Here is a 24,593-nt window from a genome sequence, read left to right on the forward strand (position 1 = left end):
CCAGGTGGCATGGGAGGCTGCTATGCATGATCCGAGAGCTGTGAACTGCATAGCCCTCTGCAGCCTGTGTTATTCTCAGTGAGAAATTTATAATATTCACAGATGCTTTTTTTATTTAAGTTTTGCTATCTACCTCAGGAGAGTGGGTAGCACCATTAAGTGGGGGTGGGGGTGCTAGGACGACAGGCTAGGTGTGCCTGCAGGAGGCCAACGGGTGGCCTCGGGCTCCCGGGGATACAGCATAGATGGGGGCAGGGCTGAGACAGAGAAACCAAGTCTAAAACTTGAAAGGAAGCAGCTGAGGAGCCCCATGGAACAGGCTCTATGTCCCTCCTTCCTCCTCCCCATGATCCGTCACCTTAGCTCTCTTCCAAGACCCCACCTAGTTTTGTCCCACACAGCTCCACACCAAGGCATGGCCAGTACAGCCCCACCCACACTGCCTCAGTTGCACTCCTTGCCTCCCCTCACAGTCTTTGGGGAGCTCTGCCCCAAGAGGTGAAAGGGGGAGGCTGCAGACAGGAGATCACAGGAGGAGGGGGAAGAGCTGGGCCCACCAAATTAGATGGAGGGGAAAGAGAGAGAGACCCCACAGGACTGGGGACAGAGATGGGTAGGAAAGGAGGGCTGTGTGTAAGCATCACCCTTGGTTGAAGTAGAAATCCTGACCCCATTTTACAGCAGAGTGTGTGTGTGTGTGTGTGTGTGTGTGTGTGTGTGTGTGGTGTGTGTGTGTGTGTGTGTGTGTGTGTAGGGGGGGAGGGGTGAAGACAAAAGAAGGTATGAGGGGACTGGATGGATGGAGAGCAGTGACATTTGATTCATGGCCTATTTATTTATTTACTTATTTTGTTAATATATTTTTATTGACTTCAGAGAGGAAGGCAGAGGGAGAGAGAGATAGGAACATCAATGATGAGAGAGAATCAACCTGCTGCCTCCCACACGCCCCCTACTGGGGGATTGAGCCCGCAACCCAGAAATTTGCCCTTGACCGAATCAAATCCAGGACTCTTCAGCCCATAGGCTGTGGCTCTATCCACTGAGCCAAACCATCTAGGGCGGCCCATGGCCTATTTAAAACCACTGCAGTAGGCTGAATAGGGGTCTTACTAGGATGGTGTTACCTGATAATGAGGGTGTTTCTCCTTATGTTGGGGTAATTGGAACTGTAGCTAAGTAAAGACACACCCATGGAGCCTGCAAAGATTTTCCATGCACACAATGCAATTTACTTCGTGTGGCAGCTGAAGAGGTTGAGCAGAGCCTTAGAAGGATATGATCTGAAGGGAAAGTGCATGCTAAGCATTCCATGCCATGAATTACAATCTCTCTATATAAAAGCACTAGAGGCCTAGTGCAAGAAATTCATGCAAGGGGCTTCCCTCAGCCCAGCCTGCACCCTCTCCAATCTGGGCTCCTCTGGATTGGGCCTAAACTGGCAGTCAGATAACCCTCTCATAATTTTGGACCTCTGGCTCCTAATTGCTCACCTACCTCTCTGCCTGGTTGCCCCTAACAGCTCCCCAATGCTGGCCTGATTGTCCCTTACTGCCCCCCTGCCAGCCTAATCACCCCCAACTGCCTCCCCCACTGGTTTGATTGCCCCCAACTGCACCTCCCTCTGGCCTGGTTGCCCCTAGCTGCCCCCCCCCTACTGGCCTGGTCACCTCTTACTGCCCCACCTGCTAGCCTGACCGCCCCCATACCCCCTTCCCCCTGCTGGCCTGGTCACCCTATGCAGCCTGCTTGTTCAGTCATTTGGTCATCCCTCACTATCCCCCCTGCTAGCCTGGTCATAGGCAACAATCTTGTGAGGGTGTGATGGTCAATTTGCAAATTGCCTCTTTATTATATAGGATAATAAGCTAAGTGTCCCACCAAGCTGTTGACTGAATGGTTGCTACCGTGTTTCCCCGAAAATAAGACATCCTCTGAAAATAAGACCTAGCGCAAATTTGGGGGAAAAAATTAATATAAGACACTGTCTTATTTTCGGGGAAACAGGGTATGATGTGCACTGACCACCAGGAGACAGATGCTACAATGGGTAGGTTAGCTTGCTGCTGGGCTCTGGCCAATTGGGATTAGGTGAGATGCCCTTGATTGGCCCTAATTGCCAGCCAGGCAGAGGGACCCCACCAGTGCACAAATTCATGCACTGGGCCTCTAGTCCTATTATAACTGTTTGGCTTTCTACAAGAGAGCTAATTTATTTTTCACCCTTGGCCCTCTACATGCTTATTCATTTAACAAATACTAGTATTTAGAATACTACATGTATGTCTGATTTATTTTTAAGTATAGAAATATGATGATGATAAAACATCAGGTACTAATTTATATTCTAGTTGAGGTAAAGTAGATAAATTAAAAATAAAGAAGTAAGTTTCAGATAAGTGCTCTGAAGTAAATAACACAGGATAATGTGATGGAGTAAAAACTATAGTCGGATTAGGGTAGACTAATATGAATGGAGTTGTCAGGAAAATCTTCCATGACAGCTTAGACTTAAATTGTGAAGAACTTATAAAATTCTTGGAAGGACTATTTAGCCCTGACCATATACCTGCCTGACCAGCTTCATGTCTCTCTTTACCAGGTTTACTTCTGCACCATTTGAGGCTCAGTTCAGATGTCTTTTCTCTCAGAACATTTTCCTAACGAACAAGACTGTGTTAAGTGCTCCATCCCTACCTCAAAGCTAGCTCTTAATTTCAGAAAACTGCAGTTTTTTCTTTAATAAGCTATCACTGCATTGGACATATTGAAGATAGGTGGAGTTCCTGCCTTGATCACTGTTGTAGCCCCTACTCTTAGTAAATATTGATGATGAAAGATTAATATAAAAATGAAAACTGCTGATAACCTATAAATATTGCATATTAACTCATCTCTTGAGACACTGGATTAATGTCTAGCCCAACTTTTTAGTCAAATTCTTGAAGATGACCCTTTTTAAAAATATGTATATATAAGCTTTATTTCTTCTTTTTCATAAACTATCAATAAGAACCTTCTCATCTTATGCTGTTTCAGAGACAGCAGATTTTAGTAGGAAACAAAAAGTAAGCAGTACTCACAAGACATTGAACTTAAAGGCAGCCAAGAGCAATGAGTTTTCAGATTCTTTCCATATATTTAGAGAAAACAACAACACAATGCTCTGATTCTTCAAAGCCAGAAAAATGGCTCAAATACCTAGAGCAGTTCCCTGCATTCAGTTTCCTTACATTGATTTGTTTAAAACAAAGGAGAAATTTTAGAAATATCACACTGGTGACTTGCATTTGATATAAGAATGCATCCCTGTACTTTTACTTTGAAGTATAACCTTATTGTGTATTAATTACAACACTAATTACATCACCAATTCCCACCCACCCTATTTGGAAGAGACAGGAGTGTTGTTTGGCTTATCAGCTCCTTAGCAAAGTCTTTTCTCAGATAAAAATTAATAGTTGAAACTTGATGTAAAGAAATAAGACTTCTCAAGCAACTTTTGTTTTACAGAAGAAATCACTAAAGTTATTATTTGAAGCAAATTTATATGGCTTATGATGCAACTAACTTCTGACAATCATATGTCTAAAAATGTATATGGTCATGTGAGCATGTTGTTGTTTTTTTATTTGCATCATGACTAGGCTTCTAAGACATTTTAATTAGTCTTTGTTGAATTATGTCTTTTACAAAATAAGTTAATCTCATTAATAGCTTCTTTACTTAACCCTCAATGGCCTGGCTCCTGGGGTTTCCTAGAACTCATAATAAAAATGCACAATTTAAGGATTTCCCAGCTCTCATAACAAATGCTAGAAATAAAATTATCCTCAATATATACTAATTTAAAAGATCTATTTTACAAATTTTCTGAAAATATAAATTTTAAACCTGACATTACCATTTAAATGATTCTAATTTTTATCAGATAAAAATATTTTTACCTTTCAAATTATAATTTACACCAATTAACCCCTACCCTATTTGGAAGAGATAGGAGTGTTGTTTGGCTCACCAGCTCCTTAGCAAAGCATTTTCTCAGATAAAAATTAATAGTTGAAACTTGACATCAAAAAATAAAAACTTTGATTTCTTCTCTATAAAACATTTCATCCCAAAGTCCCTTATCCATTCTTCTAGTTACCGCATTCAAAAATCCTCGCAATAATTTTTGACTCTCTCTCAGGCTCATAGCCCACATTCATTAATTCCATCAATAAATGCTGATGGGGTTAACTTTGAAATGTATCCAGAATCTTTACCCTTACTACTGTCAGATAAAACTTTAACTTTTGTAACTTACTTAAACTAATCTATCTTTTCCCAACCTTGTCATCCTACCACCTAGACTGCATAAAGCAGTGGGCGTAGGCATTTGCAATCCTGAGTCATTATGTCACTCAAAACTCTCCAAGTTTTTCTTATCTCACTCAGACTAAAATACAATACAAAGAATTTTCTATGGCATGTAAGGCCCTACACAAGCTGCCTTATTTACATTTCTCTTACTTTCTTATTGCTCTTCTTTTCACTCTATTCATTTCAAATTGGGTCCTTTTCTACGTCGTAGGCATTATGAGCAGGCCCTTGCTTTCAGACTTTATATACATCTTTTTCCTCTTCATGGACAAATTTTAGTTCAAATATCTACATAAGCCCTCTACAATTTATTTAGGTCTCTGTGGGATATTTTTCCTACTCACCCTTTCTAAAGTAAGCATTTACTCTCCTCACCCAGGCTATGCCAACTCTTTATTTCCCTACTCTGCTTTATATTTTCTTACCAGACTTTCTATAGTGTATTTGATTATTTTTAATCCTATTCACTACCACTAGGATATAAGCTCTGTGAAATAAGACATTTTATTCACTGCTGTCAGTATAGTCCATTGATCTGGGAAAGGGAGTTTTCTGCTTTGTGCCCAGTGCCGTATAAGGTCCTAAATGTCATAAACACACATAAACAATTTATTTAAAAAAATCACATGGACACAGATAAGAAGATATTCACCACGGTCTCTTGCATTGCTGCATGCTTTTTTCCATTCTGTCTTTTCACGGATGTTTTTAGCTTTGGGAGATAGAAATAGCATCGCCCTCTGGAGGTGTACTTCCTGATCTGGGTATGAAAGGTAATGTTCCCCTTCTGGAAAAATGTTGGGAAGGTTTGGTAGCATCTCCCTTTTAAGAATGGGATTTTCTAAACTTGGGGTCCTTCAACTATGATACAATGGATCATAGTTGAAGGACCCCAAGTTTAGAAATCCATTGTATACAAAGCACCCACCTGAGCTATTCCTCATCAACCCACAGGCTGAGAAAATATGGAACTCATTTTGCTTGCTATTTTATAAATAATAAAATCTTTTGGCCCAGGAGTCTCACCTCTTTTGCAAACATCTATGTAACATATTAACAAGTAGGGTAGCCATAATCAGTTTGGCTTAGTGGATAGAGCATCTGCCTGCAGACTAAAAGGTCCCAGGTTCGATTTTGGTCAAGGACATGTACCTGGGTTGCAGGCACATCCCCAGTAGAGTGTGCAGGAGGCAACTGATTGATGTTTCTAACTCTCTATCCCTCTCCCTTCCTCTCTGTAAAAAATCAATAAAATATATTTTTTTAAAATAGGGTAAAAATCTCAGATTCTTTACATAGATTGACACATAGGATCCAGCACTCAGTATTAATACTGTGCAAACCATAATCCTCAATATACAATATCAGGACTTATACAGCTTGAGACCCAGAAAAATCCTTCTACATATCTCTTGTCCTACGTACTTCAAAAAAAGGCAATGGCTTCCCTGTACTGTGTGAAAAAATGAGTGGGTTGTGCTGCTCCTTTATCAGTGAGAAGCATTGCTTTGGAATGTGGGGAAAATCTAAATGTTGAAAACCTCAGGAAGAAAGCAATTAAGAAACTCAAAATTAATCAGATTAACTCACAAAATTCTTCCTTGGTGATTACATGAATGCAATACATTTTACAATAATATAACTGTTGCTTTTTTTCTCTATTAATTTATGGTCCTAGAGGTACTCAGGAATTAGTGTGATACTCTCAGTGACTGCACAGGGTGCTTGAGGATTATTTTATGATATTAAACAATTCTCATTACTCTTAAAATAAAATATTTGTTCTTCCAGATTCAACATGCATAAAAACAATACCTATAATTTATATTGTTTTTTTAGTTCCAGATGTTGCTTCATATGTAATTGTTATATATATATATATATATATATATATATATATATATATATAATAGTTTATGTGATAAAATTAACATTTTTGTAACATATGCTCTGAAAATAATTTATTTCATGCAATTTATTTTGATGTTTAAAAATAGCACATAAATTTGTGATTTATTTCTAACTTTTCTCTGAGAATTTAAGTCACAATTTTGGTTGTTTCTACTTCAATAATCTGAAGTTTCTCTAAATTAAAACTGATTTTGAAAAATGACCAAAGAACTACAAAGAGGCAAAAAAGGTTAATTTGGCATTATTAACAATAGAACACAAATTATATGAAAATTGGTCATAAGAATACAATTATTGATTTCATTATAGAGGCAAGAAAATGAATATCCTAGAATAAATATGTAGCAATTTTTGAATTATGTCTCTCTAAATAAAATAATTACTGTACTGGCTCAACAACACACCACCAAAATATATGTCATAGTAATCAACTCAATCGCATTTTATATTTTACTTATTTTCAGTCATAACATCATATATTTTTGACTAATTATGACTATATTTTTCAAACTAAGTTCATTTACAAAATCTAAACATTTCAAATTTGGAATCTGGGCTTCCATTTTTACCCTGCCCTGGTCTAATAATTGTTAGGAATGACACTGAATGCTTGTTTTTGGAGTATTCAGCATTTAGTATGTGTTTGATATATTTCTCTTGAATGAATACATGGATATTCACCTCCGGTTTTATCAATATTTATTTTGCACTTGTAATATAAACTTTTAGCAATTTAATTTTTCATGTTTAACACATCTCCACATTCACTACCATTCCTTTTCTTCTGTAACTTGCCTAATCAAACTTTTTAATTTTTAAGAAAAGATAACTTTCTTAGCTTCAAAATTATTAGGTTGCAATATTTCCCCCCCTTAAAGGTCTACAGACCTTGTTCTTTTGTCTGAAGACTTTTATTGCTTCACTGAAGTCTCTTACTAACCCTAATTTTAGTTCTTTGAGGGATAATTTGTTTTCCCTGCTTGAATGCTTTCAGAATTCTTTTCTGGCTCTTTGCATTGGCACTTTCAAACACGTTTCAAGGCAGATACTCCATGTATTCATTTGTTTCAGAAACATGTTAAGGCTTTTATTTTCCAGACCCAGAAACTTTTTCTTTTCCTAATATTCTGTAAAGCTTTCTTCTGAAAAATATTATCTCCACTTTCTTTTTTCTGTTATCTTCTACAGAAATATTTATCAATGTATAATAACTTATTTATGATGAAAGAGGCAATGCAAATTATATAAGGGGGTATTTATATCCCCATTGGATTCCACACTGGTGGTGTTATGTTTATAGGTTAAAGGTAATATTTTATTAGCATTCAAATGAATAAATTGTATAGTAAATTTACAATAAAATAAAATGTATACCAGAAAACTCAAGATGGATGCATTGAGCTTTCAGACTAGTGTTTACTGTAAGCCTTGACAACTTGATTGTTTTAGTCTCTGGATCCATTGCTATTGCAGATGGCCCCAATTGAGCATTATGTGATTGGTTCCTGTCCAACCTTTTTGACCTCATTTCCCGCACAACATCACCAAACCTTCCACCTAAGCTGAAGCAAAGGGTTCAGAGTCCCACAGCATCACACACTCTTTTCTATATTAAATGCCATTTTTCCTAGATCTGATGTGTTAATTTCACCTTAAGGATCCCTCAGTATTTGAAACTTTCTCTTATTATTGAAGCTACAAAGATAATTCCCTCTTAGTCTTCTATACAACAGATTGTGTTCAAAGGGCACTGAGGCAATTACTGCCATAAATTAATGATTGTATGGAAGCCAAGCAGTCATTTCCTTCTAACCAGAGTAGAGATGAACAAACAAATGGAATTAATGGCATTGCTGGGCAACACCATCTCAACGAGCCCTTATCAGCATCACAGTTAAAACCTGGCTTATCCTACTGGTTCCAACCTCGTCCTTCTAATATGGTCCATTTGCTATGTCATCAACCACACAAAAACGTGCTGGGTGTGAGGGATGCTGCAGTTTATGCTTTCACTTCTCTTATATTCCACTTTGTTTATGCACCAATTACTGTGGGCTACCACCAAAATTTCCTATCACATCCATAATGCCACTAAACAGAAGCCCTATACTTTGTTCAGCTATTAGCAATCATTTGTTGCTTGCTATTGAGCACACCTTCTTCCCTCAGCTTTTAAATTTGCATCACCATAGACCCTGGTCAGAACTGAATGCTTTGGGGCTACTTGTCCATGAATCTTTGTACAATCCTAGGGGATTATATATACCAATTCTCTGAAAGAAAGAAAATTACATGCCTACAATCATCCCTTTCCCTACCTCTATCTCCACCCTTTTCTTTCATTTATTATCTATTGTCTCTTAAAATTTACACCTTTTTCTCTGTTTATTTTATCTGAGCACCTATCCAGACATATGCGTTTCCTTCCCATCTGCTCTTCAGCGGAAGGTAGAACTCCATATTTATTCTAAATCTGAAGTGTTGTGCTCATTTTGGAAGCCTATTATTATGCTGTAGTTAGAATTTTCTGAAAATTTTCCTACCCTGAGAAAAACAAGTTTATATTCAATGGTGGGATTAAAAGAACATGTTGCAAGACCCCAAATGTCTTGTCTCCTGTTTTAACTCTAAAATGCACCTAAATCTAAATTTTATTTCATAATACAACTTGGTTTACTTCCTGAAATTTAGTACTGGTCAACAAAATCACTATGGACTGAAACAAAATAAATAGTAAACAAGTATGCTATCTTATAGTAAAAGTTTTTGGGCTAAAAGAGGTAGAGATATGAATTCAACTCTGGAGAAGGTTGTTCTGCATTGTTGAAATCATCTTAATGAACCTTTTAGTAAAATAAAGCTACAAGCATTCTTATGAAATGGCAGTATTTCTGAAATTGTGGTGCTAAGGAGCTAATTCAAACTTGGCAACATGAAAAAACAATTATCTTTGTAGTCAGAGGCATGTCTCTGCGGATTATGTTTCCCTATTTTAAAAAGTGTGTTTTAAAAATTATATATTTAAATTTTACTTTGTCTGAAAATTATATTTCTACTTGTTATGGTTGTGTAATGTTTGAGTTATTAATTAGTTGTTTAGATGATTAGATGAGAATATGAAGATTGTAAAAAGAATGTTATGCATGGTCTTTATCTCATCTGGGAAGAAGGATGGTAAGTATAATAGGAACACTGGATTTGGCAGAGTTCAACTGGCACTAAACTGGGCTACTGTTTTCTATGCATTTTTTTTTTTATACATTGTTGTCTAACTCAACATTCATTTTCAACACTCTTTTCTCTTCACTGTTATTTCCCTTCTCCAGCTATGAGTGGTTATATGGCACTGTTTGAGCCATTAGGACATATGCGGAAGGGTAATAGGTAGGTTTTCTGAGTATGTATTTGCTTTCCTAAAAGAAAAACAAAAACAGAGGTCCATATTCCCTATATCTTCTTGCTCTAAGTATATGCTTCTGTATCTGAGAAAACTATTAGCCATAATGAAAAAGCAGCTAAAAGAGTCACAGAAATCATGGCTTAACATTTCCTAATCATTGACCCTTTAACAGTACCCTCTTACCTCTTGATACTGTATTATGTGAGAAATATAAAACCTCAACCCAACTCATGGACAATGGCACCTCCGTGCATGGTAATGAGTATAATTCTATCAAATATTGTAAGACACTGGGTACTTTGAATAAAAGTTACAATTGGGGCATTGGATTTTAGATTGGAGAAAAGAGAGATACTGTTCTTTCTGGTGCTTGGGGGCCTTGAATCTGGAATCAAAAGACCAAATACCTCTGGCACATCTTCAGCAGTAAAAGAGCTGGTCCTTTATACACAGAGCTGGGAAGACTCAGCAGAGTATTATCCCAGAGGCAATGCTGAGACTGAGCCTATGATCTTTGAGCATAGCCCCATATAACAATGGGGAATTATTTTTAGTGCTTTGTTTCTTTTCCCTCTTCCATTACCCCTGAAGCTTTATTAAAATATTGCTGAATATTGAGTCTAGAGTTAGTTGGACCATGAAAAGATAACTATTTCCATGCTTGATTTAGAATGATAAAGGAGAATGAAGTTACTTCCTCTTAGTGTTCACACCAGATAACAGGGGTTTAACATAATGGCAGTCTCATTGCTAGAGGCCTGTGGGCTTAAAGGACAGTTCAGAGGAAAATGTATATGGAGCATGTTCCTGAGCACATGTAACATACTCTGAGGAACTCTCAGAAGCAACTGGAGACACTCTGAGAAGTGCTTAGCATGGAAAAGACTTTATATCTTCCTGGGTAATGCCATACATTGGGCATTCATGGAAACGCAATTTAACCACACTATTGAGAGAAAAGAGAAATATTGATTTGTCACTCCACTTACCATTGCATTTATTGGTCGATTCTTGTATGTATCCTGACCAGGGTTGGAATCCACAATCTTGCCTTATCAGGATGATACTATTACCAACTGAGTTACCCAGCTACCCAGGACTAGAGTGTTTTTGTTTTTAATATGTTTTATTTATTTATTTTTGAGAGAGAGAGAGAGAGAGAGGCAGGGAGAGGGATAGAGAAACAGAAACATCGATTGGCTGCCTCCTGCATGGCCTTTACTGGAGATTGAATCGAGATACATGCCCTTGACCAGATTCAAACCCCAGGACCCTTCAGTCTGCAGGCTGATGCTCTATCCAGCCCGGCTAAGGCAGGACTGGATTGTTTTTTAGTTTTAAGTTGATTTGTCATAAATTTTCATTCAAAATATATAGTGTTTGAGTTCATTTTCCTTCTCATAAGAATATAAACTATGTTTTAGCAAAACACCTAAGACTTGCCTGTGCACTGATAGATGGAATGCTTCTCATTGACCAATTGTGGTCTTATGGTGCTGTTTTCACTGTGACCAATGTTATAACTTCAATAATCACCAATGATTTGGACTATTACAAATATCCCTTATTATCTTAAGCATTTTCATCAGGTTCCAGGCTAACAGTTTCTGCCTTTTAATAATTAATCTATGTTCTCAATTGAATACATAAATTTTAAAAGCTAACATTTGAAAAGCATATAGGCAGAATGTCATTTTAGTGGATAGTTATTAATTATTAACTCTACAGCATCAACTCACTGTTGCTCAGTAAAATCTAATTTCCTTTAGGCACAGTCAAGGCACCTCCCCTCCCATTAAAAAGTCTGATAATTAGATCACTGTTACAGCCTCATCTTTTCCTTTCCTCGCTGTCCTAGGAAGCAGGCCCATGAGCTGTGCTTTTGATCAGGTAGTTAAAGATTTCAACTGACAGCTTCAGCCAGCTTCTCGGCTATCCACAAACTGCCCTCATGGTTTCTTTACAAAGGTATCTTCAGTTAGGCTTCTGACATAATAGTGTAGTCCGGTGGTTGGCAAACCACGGATAGAGAGCCGCATGCGGCTCTTTGGCCCCTTGCGTGTGGCTCTTCCGCAAAATACCACATGCTGGCGCACACAAACAGTGCGATTGAAACTTCGTGGCCCATGTGCAGAAGTAAGTTTTCGGCCTGGGAGAGTCTATTTTGAAGAAGTGGCATTAAAACACTCAAGGGGCCAAAGAGCCGCATATGGCTCACCAGCCACGGTTTGCTGACCACTGGTCTAATCTAATAAGTTCAATGTCCTTCTTTTATAAATATCCCACTTGTTTCTACTTCTATGTTTTGTCTGTTCCTCTTACTACTGCTGAAGGTTTGCTTAAAGTATGTATTTTCCCTCTATCAATATTTTCCTAACATAACTTATTCTTTTTTTTAATCTTCAGAAATTTTTTGATTTTCTCCATCTCATGATAATCACTCATGTCTTAGATCTTCTATAACATTATATTTGTAGCTTTGGGTATTAGATTGTATACTATAGATTAGTGCCTTTGGGCACTAGATTACGCAATGGTTTTTACTACTTTAAGGGCATTTTCTGAGTTTATATTTGTCAATATATTAATAGAATTTATAAGCACAAAAACCTCTTTCAGCAACCAAGATATTATGCCTAATATAAAATAACTGCTTAAATGTGTTTGTTGAATTGAATGCCAAAAACTATTCTAACCATTTCTGAAAATTTGTAGAGAAATATTATAATTACTTAACTTTTATAGCTTAATGACTTTTGAAAGTATGAGACATCAACTTTTTCAAGTTTAAAAGAAAAATTAAGGTGCCAAAAATATGTGACCATATGTAAATGCATTTAAAAGCAAGTTTATTAGTCTTAACTTCTTAACCTGAAAACATGAATATCTAACCCAACTCATGAATAGAAGGTAATATAAGTAGACTCAAAAAGAAAGTTGAGATTATTCTGTATGTCTTTTGATTCAATAAATTAAACTGGATTTGTGGCTATATTATGTCATGATGATTACTATTAATGGGCTTTAATAAACAATTATTAATCATGTACTTTGGGCAAGTCTTTATACACAGTGTTAGAAGAAGACATAATTACTGCCTGAAGAAGCTCTCATTGAGAAAAAATATCTCATAAACGAACAATTCTACACTAATAAAAGAGAAACATGCAAATTGACCATACCTCTGCTATGCCCACAAGCCACACCCACCAGCCAATCATAAGAAAGCTTGCAAATTAGCCCCCCCAACATGGCGGTTAATTTGCATATCCAGGTGCAAAGCAAAGACTGAAGAGAGTGTAGAACACATATGTCAAACACAAGGCCCGTGGGCCAAATCCAGCCCGCCAGGCCTTGCAATGTGGCCCGCACCGCACTGTCATCACTGCACTCCGCTGTCAGTTTATGACATTGTCAGTTTATGACTGTTCAGTAAACTATTCGGCCCGCGATTTAGGCTGGATTTTAGATTTTGGCCCCTTCTCTGATTGAGTTCAACACCCCTAGTGTAGAAGGAATCCAAGAGCTGCAGAAGGGAGTGAAGCTGCAGAGAAGCAAGTAAGTGGGGTGGCGGAGACAGGAGGGATGCAGGTGGGCGGTGGAGAAAGCAGGGAAGCAGGCGGGGCAGCAAAGATGGTCACAGAAATCCCTATTCTTGCAGGAATCTTCCGGCAAAAGACCTCTAGTTAAACATAATATAAGAAGTAAAATAAAAGATAAATGTGAGATTTTTGGTAAAGATGGTAGAATAGGTAAATGCTGTTCTAGACTCCTCCTACAACACATCAAAATTACAACAAAATTATAATAACAACCCTTGAGAATCACCTGGAGACTAACTGAACAAAACTCATATGACTAAGGATATTTAATACTGGTAGGAGGGGCAGAGACTCAAAGCACGCTAGTCCCATATCCACCTGTGTGGGTTGTATGCAGCTTCTTATTGTAATTGAGCACTAATTGCTGTTGGCACATCAGTGGTGGGATTGACCCTCAAGCCGACAGGGTGCGAGTCCATTCTGTGACTGCAGTGGATGTGCTATTATGTGTGGACTGACTTCATGAGTTAGGAGTTGCTTGAGCTTGCTCAGGTGTTTACCATGTCCAGCAAGGGATTGAAAAACTATTTTAAGAAATTTAACCTGGTGAAGCAAATAAACATGCAAGTCCAGGAAGAGCAGAGAGTCCCAAACAAAATGAACCTCAAAAAGCCCAAGCCAGACATTGCATAATTAAAATGCCAAAAGTTAAAGACAAAGAGAAAAATCTCAAAAATGTTGTTACCATTTCAGGAAATTGTGCTGTGAATATTTTTTTTTTTCTTTCATTGCTGGCAAAATGGCTGATTAGCACGATTTTAAAATATAAAGAGACCATAAAAAGTCCTAATGTTGCTAATGGTGTGAAAGTAACAATGATCACAGGGCATTGAAGAGGTAGAAAAACTCTTGTTGATTTGGATAAACAAAAGCACTTAGCCAGTGACAGCATTCCAGAGGCAGTGATATATGAAAAATCAAAGATGAATTCTGGCCAATGACCTGTTCCCAGGTGGGACTGACAACAACCACCTTCGTATGTTACCCCAACTTTACTGGGCATGCGTTTATCTTCCCTTTACTCCTTTCACATTGTTTTTGTTTGTTTGATTGATTGGTTCGTTGGTTTATTTGCACCTAAGGGTATTTTTGTTGTTGATTTTTAGAGAGAGTGGAAGGATGGGAGGGAGGATACTCAATAATAAGAGGTTACTAATGGCCCAAATATATGTGAGATACACATTGATTGGTTGCCCCACCCATGAAACCAGGGCTGGGGGTTGAATCTGCAACCAAGGTATGTGCCCTTGATCAGAAATTGAACCCACAACCCTTCAGCATGTGGACCAATGTTTTAAACACTTAGCCACACCTGCTAGGACAATCCTTTTTTGTTATTAATAACTAGATTAATTACAACAGTATAAAAATTATTTTTTTCTGTATAACATGGAGAGTAAATCCTAATGAAAACTATGGAATTTGGGTGATAATGATGTACCAACATATGCTCATTAATTATAACACATGTACCACTCTGTGGGGAATGTTGAAGGAGGTTTTGGGGGTTATGGGTTATATGGGAAATATCTGTAAATTCCACTCGATTTTCTGAGAACCTAAAGCTGCTCAAAAATAAATTATATAAAAAATAATCCCAATTTCAAATCTGGTCTTTATTGTGTCACATTTTTCTTTTTCTCAGGACTATATTTTAAAGGAGTTATTTAAAATACAGGGGTGGGCAAAAATAGGTTTATAGTTGTGAGTATCCAAAACATGGTTTATTCTTGTATTATAACTTATTTATTACTTATTGTATTTTTCATAAGAAAACTATAAACCTGCTTTGTTCACCCCTAAATATATACCTGTGGTATGAAAATATGCTGATAAGAGCAAATAAACATTAGCTAATTTCATAATCTGAATTAGTCTTTTCAATATATTAAATCTTTCTCAATTAAGAGTACCCAATAATAAGAGGTCACTAAGGGCCCCAAATATATTTGTTTTGGTTTCAACATTACCTGGGGATTTACGATATTCCTAGGATATGTACTTTTTTTTTTTTTTTTTTTTTTTTTTGGTAAGAATTGAATATTGTTTGGAAATAGATTGTTTCAGTGGTATAACTTCAGGATGTTGAGAGGACATAGGTGAAGCAATGGCAATGAAAATGGAATTAAAAAGGCTTAGGTTGATAACTGAGACTTTCACTATTTATGTAAACTTAAAAAGGCATTTAATTTTCTTAGATTCACTTTCCTCATCTAAGTAACAGGAATAAGGAAGTTTATCTTTCATCCTTACTATGATAATTACTGTGATAATTAAAAACATATCTTTACAGAGAGAAAAGGAGAGGTAGCCACGTCCAGTGATTTATAAATAGTAAATACTTAGAAATGGTTACTATATATTGAACACTCAATATATGCCAGTCACTGCTAAATATTTTGTGAATTTTAATTATAACACTGATATGATACAAAACATTATTATTCCCATTTAATAAATAATAAGATGGAGTTTCATAAAATGTGAAGTTTTTTTCAAAGTCACATGGATAGAAACCAACATAGTGCTCAAATCATGTCAGAATCATTAATCCATGAACAGACCTGTTTGGGGTATCATAGCATTTATTACTGGATGGGAATTCATTCATGCTGACAAGTAGAATAATAAAATAGTATTATCTGCCTTTTTCCATTAGAGTCTAACTGACATGGCAGAAACAGAATGAAGATAAAAATAAAATAGCCTATGGGATGTGTTGTGCATCTGACATGAATGGCAAGAGAAATAGCCATAAATTAATGTATATAGACATGAGAAAAGAAATGTGAATGGAAACCATGAATTGGTTGCCCCACAGTTTTTATCTCCCCCCCACCCCCCCATGGTCTTTTATTTATTTATTTTTGTACCAACATGTGCTAAACAATGAGAAAGAGCTGAAAAACATTCAACATTTCTAAGCAGAAATTACTAAGGAAAGTGGTTGCCTAGCATCAACAATATATTGTTGTGATATTATAGTAAGGATTGATAAAGCATTAAATAGTTCATTTTAAAAGCTTAAGATTGCTTTACAAATGTAAGGACTTCTGGCCTGTTTATAGAAGTTTTTATTAAGAAGCTTTGTATTAAAACAACTCTCATTTTATTATCCCTCAGTGTCGGTAGGTCAGATGTCCAGGAACAACTTACCTGGGGCTGCTGTTCAGGGTCATCTGAGGTGTTAGGAGGAGGAGCTAGGACAGGATCAGCTTCCAAGCTCTCCAGGCTTGGGAAGAATTAATTCCTAGATGGTAAAATACCCAGCAGCTTACTTCTTCAAAACCATTATCAGAGAAAGTCTCTGATTTGGAGTGTCTGCCTTCAGGGAAGGCCTTGGCCCTCTTTTAGGGTGTAACCTGCTGCTTAGAATAATCTCCATTTTGATTACCTCAAAGTCAATTGGTTAAGGACATAATTATATCTGAAAAATCCAGTCATCTTTATAATATAACTTAACATAATTACAGGTATGATATCCAATCACCCTTGCCATATTCAATTGGTTAGAAGCTAATCACTTTCCACCAACATTCAAAACGTGAATACTAGGTTTTGAAAAATCATGGAAACCACCCTAGGGTGTATCTACCAAAGGAATGAATTGATAGCTCAGTCCTTATCTTCCTTTCCACAACTAAGACAAAGAGATAAAAGAACAATATTAACCCATTGTATGCCAGCAGTGAACTTCCCAACACACCTTGCACATCTATAAAAAAAATGTTTTTCCTAAGTGTCAGCCCTGATCAACTTTAAAATGATTTTTTGTGAGAATTTTCAGCTGAAAATATTCAAGAACACCCAAATTGTGAGTAATATACTTATTTTCATAATATTCATTGCAAATTGATTTTTAAATTAAATTCAAAATATTGTGGCATGGTTTCCATTTTGGACGTGTGGCAGTTAACTGGTTAAAATTATTTGGTCAACATTCATTTATTAGACAAATTGCCTTTATACTAATTTATAAATAAATAATTAAGCATGAATTGCATGGAAATAATGCCTTAATTCATAGATTAAAATACAACTTTCAGGGAATTACCTGTCATATATATAGATAGAAAATAAGCAATGATTCTTAAAAAATAGATTTAAGGAAGTTTTTAAAACTAGTAAAGAGACTAAAGTTATCTTACTGATTCTAATACATATTTTACCTAATCCCATCCACACTATATAATAAAATGCTAATATGCAAATCAACTGAACAGCAGAATGACCAGTCGCTATGACACACACTGACCACCAGAGGGCAGATGCTCAATGCAGAAGCTATCTCCTGGTGGTCAGTGTGCTCCCACAGGGTGAACATTGCTCAGCCAGAAGCTGGGCTCATGGCTGGCTAGTGCATGGTGGGAGCTTCTCCAGACTCCGTGGCAGTACTGATGGGGAGCAGGCCTAAACCATCAGTCGGACATTCCCTGAGGGCTCCTGGACTATGAAAGGGTGCAGTCTGGGCTGAGGGACCCTCTCTCTGAGTGCACAAATTTCATGCACTGAGCTTCTAGTCTTATCTAATAAAAGAGTAATATGTAAATTGACCATACCTCCACTATTCCCACAAGCCATGCCCACAAGCTAATCAGGAGCAAATATGCAAATTAACCCAACCAAGATGGCTATGGCCATAGAGCACATATGTCAAACACAAGGCCTGCGGGCCAAATCCAGCCCACCAGGCCTTGCAATGTGGCCCGCACCGCGCTGTCATCACTGCACTCCGCTGTCAGTTTATGACATTGTCAGTTTATGACTGTTCAGTAAACCATTCGGCCCGCGATTTAGGCTGGATTTTAGATTTTGGCCCCTTCTCTGATTGAGTTCGACACCCCTACCATAGAGAGAGCAGGAGGCTTGGGTTTCCTCAACAATCGAGGAAGCCAAGCTTTCCACCTGCCCTGGCCATACCAGGCATCCACTCAAAGCTACAAAGTTTCAATTATAGAAGATAAATAAATCCCAACAAAAATGGCTGTGGCTACTGAGTGAATATAATATATGAGAAGAAACTAAACATATTATTTATAAAATAAAAAATCAACTTTGATTTTTATCTAAATTATTTTTTATTAAGTGACAATATGTTGATCTTACAATAATTTTATATCAACACTAGAGGCCCAGTGCATGAATTTGTGCATGGGTGGGGTTCCTTGGGCTGGATGGCAATTGGGGCCCTCTGGCCCAGTATGGATCGGGGTCAGCCGGTTGGGGGGACGGATTGAGGTAGATTGGCTGTGGGAATGCACTGAACACTAAGGGGTAGCTCCTGCATTAAGCATCTGCTCCCTGATGGTCTGTGTGCGTCATAACATGGCCAGTAGTTTGGTCAACCAGCCATAGCAGTTACTTAGGCTTTTATATATATAGATACCAATTAATGCTTTTTATACAACATTAAATTTTAGACATAAGCTATTCTAATGACTTTGGCATTTTATATTTCTTTTTTGAGCAGAATTAATTAACTGTGTAGATTCTTCCCTATTGCTCAATCCTGGATAATTTGGTAAATTAGGGTTATCTGAATAGATACTAGTGTCAAAAGATAATTCTTGCTGTAGTTTCAAATGAAGGAAAAAGCACTTAAGAAAAAAAAATAATCACAAAATCTGGCTCAATCAGTCTAATTGCTTTACTTCCACTTAGTTTTTACATCATCTGCTACTCATAAGGTTTCTAGTATTCAGATATCTTGGTTTTGATTTTGTCAAATGAGCAATGAACAGTATAATTAGGCTGAATTGTCAGAAATCACGTCAATTATTCTTTTAATTATCTAACTTTAATAACTTATACCTATTAAAATCCTGATATATGTTGATTAGAGAAATGCACTACTGTCATGTTTCCCCAAAAATAAGACATCCTCCTGAAATAAGACCTAGTGCATGGAAAGATAAGACAACCCCTGAAAATAAGACCTAGCGCAATTTTGGGAGAAAAAATTAATATAAGACACTGTCTTATTTTCCGGAAAACATGGTACTACTACCACTACTGTGAACAAATCCAACATGAGTCCTACCTATTTATGAAATGTCCTTTCTTTGAGAAACAGATAAAATGTGTTTTCTTTTCATTTCATAGGAGAAATCAATACTGTCAACATTTTGATACTAACCAAGAATAGTGCTTTTTTAAGTGGTGGTGGTGGGGAGTTTTCCTGTCACCTCTCAATTCTCATTTTATTGGCTCTACTAAAAAATTATATTTTATCAAAGTTATTTATGCACATAAGTTTAATAGGGCAAACCCTTTTATAAGATAGTTATATTTAAAATGGTATCTCCTGTATACTCAACCCAATTGTGGCACTCTTGTGTTCTTTCAATACTTTTAGCTTATACTTTTGGTATTTATTTGGTATATATTAGTTTAAGGCATCAATTTTATTCAGAAAGCACCACTTTATTACAACAGGCAGGAATTTTAGATCATAAGTATACAAAAAGGAATAGTAGCAAGGAAAGTATAATTCTTCCATTTAAAAGTCAGCTGTTGACTACCAGAAATTGAATTATTTTGTGTGTGTGTGTTTGTGTGTGTGTGTGTGTGTGTGTGTGTGTGTGTGTGTGCGTGTGTTTACTACATATTAACTAGAATTCTATTTTAGAATTGATATATTGCATTCTAGTCATTTTTATCTGTCATTCCATTTAGACTGTGAGGTCCTTGAAGTGTTCTTAATATTCATATTTAAAGCTATATTTTCTAAGAGACTATCATGTAGTATATTTGTAACAAATGCTTAACTGAATTGATTTTTAGTAATTTTGGGCACCACCTGGTTTGTATACATTGTGTACTTATTTGCTATTTACTGGATTCTTTGGGGATCTATATTTCTTTTAGATTTCAGAGTAATGAAGCACTACCAGAAAAGTCACCACATCCATGTACCTTCATGGTATTTTTGCTAGAACCCTGGGATCCTTGATCCTTAAAACACATCTTGAGTCCATATACTGTAAGGAGAATATACCAAATAAAACCATGGTCATTCTTGTCTCATAAAGTCCCTTCGTAGAAACATAAAACTGGAAGATGACCTCTAAGAGGAGGGGGTTATTGAGGAAAACTATGCAGAGATGTTGCCACTTTCTTCCTTACAAGCATTTCAATGCCATTCTAAGGTATTATGAATCTCTAGCAACCAACAGTCTGTTTTACTGTTGGCATTTTAAGATAGAAATCCAGACAGTACTCTAGTCTAGCTTTAATTATCTTCTCAAAATAATTTTATAATAACAAAATAGACATTATAAAATATAAGCAAGTACAATTGCAAGAAAGCATATTGACTATGTGCAAAGCACTGCTTGAAACATTTAAAATACATGTTATCTAATCCTTTAAAATACTTACACAGAGAATGTATTATTTAAGACTGCCTGGAAGTAATAGAAAACAACTTGATAAGTAAAGTAGAGGCATTAGTATAAGGATACAGCGCTGGCTAATGGAGCCCAAGGACAGGCAAATCATCAGAACTGCAACCAGAAACATTTGTCAGAAACTATATGTTTCTTCCTTTATTTTACTCTTCCCTGTACACTTCCTGAACTCTATTCTTAAGCCTAGTCCATACAAAGGAAGTAGTGGTGCTGGTGTGGGTCAGTTCAGTAATTCCTTATGGTAAGCTGCAATGGCATATGTTGAAATAAATATATTATAATTGATCTTAAAATCTTATCAGTATTTATATACAAGCAAAAGTCAGAGAAAATAATTTATGTTATAGAAACATCAATATAGGAGATTATCAGGGTTGTAATCTAGAGCATTCTTCAATAATTAGCACAACTTCAATTCAGACAGAAACATTTATTATCATTATTATTATATCCAACATGGCTGTAGATGTTTAGCTAAATATAGCACGGTTTTCCCCTAGCAGTTAAAATAATAGATTATAGCCTTTGTAAAATTAGTCTAGAGCTTGTGTTTGATTTGTCCCCTGAAGGCAGCCATTTTCCATGCCATTTCTTGAAGTTTATGATGTTTTTTCTCTTTCTAATTTTCAGAACAATCATAGTTATTGCTACTTTTATAATTTCACTTACATTGAAACACAGAGAATCCCCTAGGCACTATTCTTTGTAAATTGAAAGGTATATTGCATTATGTTAGAGACTATATTAAATTGCATTAACTATAAAATCAAGCAATATACCATTTCCTAAAATCAAATAAAACATTATAGAATACTATTCTGGAAAGAGTACGTCTTTCAGAAAAATAATATATGAATGAATTTAGGAAAGTATATTTTAAAAGGTTTTGAATATTTATATTTGACATTCAGAGAACAGACAAACCATGTTGAAGTTCTATTTAGTGTACTAAAACTTTGCAATTCACATAACTGTTTGTAAGTAATACATTCTAAAAGGATCCTACAATCAATAAAATTAGGATTTATCAATTAAAGTATTGTGAGTACTTTCATTTTGACACGTATTAATTGTATTGATATGATTAGACAAACAGTTTTATATTGTTTTTAATTAAACAAGAATTCATTAAAATGTCTCCTATGTGTTCAAATAATGAGAAATTAAATATATATGTGATATGTATTTCTTTTTACAAATCCAGTGAAATTAGAAGGATAAATATCTGTCTTTAAAATACATATTTAATAAAAACATTAATATATATTAAACTAAAAATATCTTGGGGACAGAAGGAGACAATTCTTTCTTATTTTAACTCTTCATACCGTAGAAATAAAATTACTATTTATTTTGTGTCACTGTTTTTATGCCTAGATATTTATTTTACTTATATGGAAACTGAGTTTTAGATTACACAAGGAATCTTCCAAGAGCAATCACATAGGTACAAGGTCTAAAATTAAAACCTATATCATCTGATTTTTGCTTCTTTGTTCCTGTCATTTGTACTCTAAAGAATTCTTTGATGAGAAAAGATCATTAAACTGAACATTAAGGAATGAGAAGGAGTTAGTATTGTGAACAGTCACTGACGAAAAAACAACTCTGAAAGAATGAAAAATGTGGAAATAAACAAAGGGCTGAGCATGGCTAAAAGGTAGAGCTTGAAACTTGCAGAACAATAAAGGAGGATGCAAAGATATTTAAATTATGATTGATCCTTAAGCCATTTGGAATATGAACTTCATGCTAAATTCTGAGTAAGATAAGGAAAAATATTAAGGAAATACATTAGGAAAGTAATCTCAGCAATATTAATGATAAATAATTGGATTCAGAAAGAAATGAGAAACAGTGACTGAATGGTCTGTTCTTGTTTTGAGTCCAGATTAGAAATGAAGCAAGCCAGAGTAGGGAAAGCAGGAGATGGACGAATTAAAGAGATAATAAAGTCGAATCACCCCAATGGGTAAATGCAGGGAAGAGATGAATAAAAGGTGAAAAGAAAGGGGTAACATCAATAGCTCATTTTATTTATTTATAAAATATTAAATTAATACATATTTTATACTAGCATTTATTAGTGTTTTGTTTTAAGGGTGCTAAAACATTAAACATTTAAATATTAGAAAATTATTTATTATAGCTTGATTATTTCATATTATTTTTGTGAAGAACCACCCTAAACCACTATTAAATTAAAAAAGTGAAAAATTTCTCTTTCATTCACTTTTATTGCTTCACCCCCCAATATTTAAGAACCACTTAGATCATATCTTATCTAATAAAAGAGAAATGTGCAAATTAACCATCACTCTGTCACAAAGATTCATAGCCACAAGATGGTGGTGCCCAGTCCCCTGAGCCCCACCGGAGTCCCCTGTTCTGAGGGGGCAGCTGCTGAGAGCGGGCAGTGTGAGTGGCCTGGCAGAATGCTTTCTTTGCTACTGTGGTGATGAGGCAAACGTCCTTCCCCAGCTGCAGAGGGCCTCTGGGCCATGTAGAACCTCTGGGCAGCGGGCGTGGAGCAGCCAGGTCCCACAGAGAGCAGAGAACCATGGCTCCTAGAGTGGAGAGGGTGCAGGTCGGGCTGAGGGACCCACCCTTGTGCATGAATTTTGTATACCAGGCCTCTAGTTCAATGATAAGCACAACGGTTGTATTTATTTATTTATTTATTTAATTTATTTATTTTAAATATATTTTATTGATTTTGTACAGGAAGGGAGAGAGATAGTTAGAAACATCGATGAGAGAGAGTTATCGGATCAGCTGCCTCTTGCACACCCCCTACTGGGGATATGCCCTCAACCAAGGTACATGCCCTTGACCGGAATCGAACCTGGGATCCTTCAGTTCCCAAGCCGACGCTCTATCCATTGAGCCAAACCAGCCTCGGCCACAACGGTTGTGTTTAGAAGGCTTACAGTTTAGTAGGTGAAACAGATTCCACTCAAATAATCAAACAAGCAAAGAAGTAAATGCTAGGAAGGATTAAATAGTTCTGTAAGATATTCTGTTGGGGGCAGTTAAAATAGACAAATAATAGTAAACCTTTGGAAACAAATGCATGATGAGTAATTTGAGTATGATAAGAATTTACCTGGGTGAAGTAAGAAGAACAGAACATATCCTTTCAATTATATTAGTTGTTTTTTACTAGAATTTTCCATTAACAGTGAAGAATAAAAAAGAATAAAAAATCCTATATAATAAAGAGGTGATATGCAAATTAAGCCTCACAAGATGGCTGCCTATGACCAGGCCTCATGGGGGTTAGTGAGGGATGACCAAACAACTGAACAAGCAGGATGCGTGTGGCAACCAGGCCAGAAGGGGGGTTAGTGAGGGATGACCAAATAACTGAACAGTAGGCTGTGTGGGGCAACCAGGATGGCAGGGGCATTAGTGAGGGACGATCAAACAACTGAAAAGCAGGCTGTGTGGGGTTATCAGGCCAGCAGGGAAGCCATGAGGCATGGCAAGGCTGGCAGGAAGGCATTTAGGAGCAACTGGGGAGGGGGGTGGTGGCATTTGGAGGAGACCAGGCAGGTAGGCAGGTGAGCAATTAGAAGCCAGCAATCCAGGATTGTGAGAGGGATGCCTGACTGCCAGTTTAGGCCCAATCCCACAGGGGTCCTGGATTGGAGAGGATGCAGGCTAGGCTGAGGGCACCCCCTCTTGTGCACGAATTTCATGCACTGGGCCTCTAGTAAATAAATAAAACTAAACTACATATATATGCCTAAGCGGCCAGATGACCAAACAACCAGACAACCGGTTGACTGGTCGCTATGATGCACACTGACAGCAGGGGACAGATGCTCAACATACAGGATCAGGTTCCCTCCTGTCTGGATCAGGCCTGTGGGGATCAAGCCGAAACTGAATATCTGACATCCTCTG

The sequence above is a fragment of the Pipistrellus hanaki genome (assembly GCF_964339955.1).
Source record: "Pipistrellus hanaki genome assembly, chromosome: 3".
Classification (NCBI taxonomy): domain Eukaryota; kingdom Metazoa; phylum Chordata; class Mammalia; order Chiroptera; family Vespertilionidae; genus Pipistrellus; species Pipistrellus hanaki.